Raw genomic sequence first — 3459 nt, 5'->3', positions numbered from 1 at the left:
GAGGGAGAAAAATGAAGGCTGCAAAGGCTTTTTCAAAGAAGAACATGATGAATCTTTTTGTGAAGGGGCAGGAGCTTCATTTTGCAGGCTTGCTGCTGCCAGCTCAGGCATGTAGGGAGAAACTCATCAGACAAAAGAGCAGACAAAAATATGGATGCAGCACTCGGGGGCCTGCCAAGCTGAGGATTAGGAAACAACAGAAAACACATGGGTTGTGGAGCGGAGAACTGCCTTCAGAGGGAACCTTGATCTAGGGAAGGCCAAAAAGAAGGCATGGGTCAGGGCTGGGGTGCTTTGGACCCTGCAGTTGCTGTTATCTCCTCTCATTTTCCTAATTCCAAGGCAGTCCCTGCTATCCCAGGGAACTGTTCTTTGGAAGGAAGAGAAGTCAAAGATGCATCTCCCCAAGACTTCAGAAATGATGCCCTCTACCATGAAGCACAGTCTCCATACTGGTACAGGATTGGAATCTCACGGTGCCCATGGTGTTGTGATCATGGAACAAGATTGGAGTCTCATGGTGTTGTGATCATGGACAGAACAGCCTTTTGAATCAGGCAGCAATGGTCTTGCCCTGGCCTCCCACTTCAAAGGATCCCGTCTGGCTTTGTACCTCCTCAAAGGGGCAGATGTTTAAGGAATCCATGGGACCAAAGAGATGTACCCATCTAAGCCCCATGCCCTCCTGCTTCTAAGTCCTGGTCTGGGTGCCTGGAATCCTTACTTCTCTGCCCAAGTAGCTCTAATCCTGTTTCCAGAATGTGTGTGGGCCTCTTCCCTTCTTTCTTTGCTGGAAGTCCAAACCTGCCCACCAGCATGTGCACCCAAGTCTGAGAGTTGACTTAGGGGCAGCTGTTTGAAGGACAGTGGGGATGAAACATGGATATGCAGGCTGGAGTGTCCACAAGCAAGAGAGAGAGAGAGAGAGAGAGAGAGCACGCATGAGTGAGGGACGTTCTTCACAATGCAAAATGGAACCAGCAGTGGAACAGAAGGGGAGTGGGTGGAGTCAGGGGCTGTTCTCCCCGCAAGATCACATTTGGGTGTGGAGGACCAAGGAGCCCGAGAAATCTAAAGTCCCTCCTGGTGTTGCAGGGCATTAGGAAGATACATTTGTCAAAGTTGGAGGGTAGAACTTATTTTACATAGCATTTTTGTAGTGGGATGGATAATGTTTAAATACTTAGATACCGCTTTCACAAGCCCCCATTTGCACTCTTGCCACAGCGGCCAGCCTGAACACGGAGCTTGTGGTTCTGCTCTGCTTAGCTCCCATCATCCTGGCAGAAGAGGAAAAGCAGTCGGAGGTATCAAACCCTTTCCTACTGTGAAGTCAGACACTAAAAGATAATTCAGCAAACTACAAAAAAAACAAAAAGCCCACTGGACCCTTGGCTGGAGTGCAGCAGGGCCATCACGGTCATCCTCCATTGCACATGACACATGATGACTGCAGAGTCATTATTCTGCTCCTGACATGTGCCCTCTCCTCCAGTGACTTCAGCCAGGGGCCCAGGCTCCTGCAAAGGAGCCTCTCACCCCTCACCTGCCCCTCAACCCCCCGCCTCCTCCTGAGCTGGTCCACACAGCTGAAGCAAAAAGCCATCTCCTATCTCAGCTTCAGACCCTAGCAAGAAAAATCAATAGCAATTTGGCCCCCGGCCAGCCCTGTGTCACTCTGGAGAAGCCAGTTTTATTTGCCATCCCCTCGATGAAGCCAGGGCACCGGAGCCTTCAGACAGAAAGAAGCCCAAATCCTCTTCCTAGGATGATCTTGGCATGCCCTGATTTACAACCTCGGGGATCTGCTCCAGCCTCAGGTGCCCCAGCCAGGCTGTCTCCAGCCCAAGAGATAACTGAGCTGCCTGTTCAGCTGTTCCTAGGCATAGCAGTGACCTCAGCTAGGGCCCCAGGCCCATGTGGGCGTGCCTGGTAAATGGATGGGATGGGCCTCTGAAATGTCTTTGCACGTGGGCTCAGAGAGCCTCTGGGAGAGGATTCGCCCTATGGGAAAACAGAGCCAGGAGCCTTAAGCTTGGCCTAGTAACAAAGCCTTGATTGTTAAGGAGAGCGCATATACCATGAGGTCTCCTCTTAGGTTTTCTATTCCAGCCTGGCATCCCGTGGACTAGGGTAGGAGGGAGGAGGGCCATAAAGACTGCAGGGAGAAAAAAGCCACAAGTTTTTTATTAAAACTCCATCAGGCCTTTCTGAGGGGGAATCATGTTTAAGCCTCCTTTCCCATACCCACTTCCCTCAGGAAGACACAAATTAATAACAACATTGACTTAGTGCTTATGTTGTACCAGGCACCGAGTAAGAACTTAGATCCATTTTCTCATTTAACTTTTACTACTACAGCCAGATGAAATAGTACATTTTTCATCAAGTACATTTTATGGATGAGAAAGCCAAGACACAAGGAGTGTCACCCAGACAATAAAAAGGTCAAACCAGGGTTTTTTGTTGTTGTATTTTGTTTTGTTTTCTTGAGACAGAGTTTCGCTCTTGTTGCCCAGGCTGGAGTGCAATGGTATGATCTTGGCTTACTGCAACCTCTGCCTCCTGGGTTCAAGAGATTCTCCTGCCTCAGCCTCATAAGTAGCTGGGATTACAGGTACCTGTCACCATGCCTGGCTAATTTTTGTATTTTTAGTAGAGATGGGGTTTCACCATGTTGCCAGGCTGGTCTTGAACTCCTGACCTCAGGTGATCCACCTGCCTCGGCCTCCCAAAGTGCTGGGATTACAGGTGTGAGCCACTGTGCCCAGCCCAAACCAGGGTTTCAGTCTTGGCCATTCCACTACAGCCTCTTCTCTTTACCACTGAATCATACCAATCTGGTCAATTCTGGGATCTGAGTGGATCAGCTTTGAAGGAGAGTGGGGTTATATAATGCATTAAAAGATCAGGCCATGATTGTAATTCATAGCTTCCATTTCTTCCATGTAGCCAGCATGCAAGAAAACATTAGACTTGGGTATCAGCAAGTGGTAGGAGGAATTAAAGAAATCAGAGCTCACCAAATTCTCTGGTTTGAAACTGAATCTGCTATAGCAGTCTGAATAGCATCCCCCCAAAATTTGTATTCACTGGGAACCTCAAAATGTGATCTTATTTGAAAATAGCCTCTTTGCAGATATAATTAGTTAACAAAAGGTTATACTGATTTAAGATGGGACCTAAATACAACAACTGGTGTCCTTATAAGAAGAGGAGAGGAATATACAGAAGATAAGGCCATGTGAAGACAGATGCAGGGATCAAAGCAGGGCAGCTACAACCCAGGGAGCCCCAAGGACTTCTGGCAACCCCAAATGCTAGGACGAGTCAAGGAAGTATCCTTCCTCTGGCCTTTCCTGGGAGCATGCTCCTGTCAATACCTGGCTTCATGCTTCTACCTCCAGAACTGTGAGAGAACACATTGCTGTTTTTTTTTTTTTTTTTTTTTTTTTTTTT

Source organism: Theropithecus gelada, chromosome 2, assembly GCF_003255815.1.
Source record: "Theropithecus gelada isolate Dixy chromosome 2, Tgel_1.0, whole genome shotgun sequence".
In the NCBI taxonomy this organism is placed as follows: domain Eukaryota; kingdom Metazoa; phylum Chordata; class Mammalia; order Primates; family Cercopithecidae; genus Theropithecus; species Theropithecus gelada.
The sequence above is the reverse complement of the archived record's forward strand: the minus strand, read 5'-3'. Positions refer to the sequence as shown.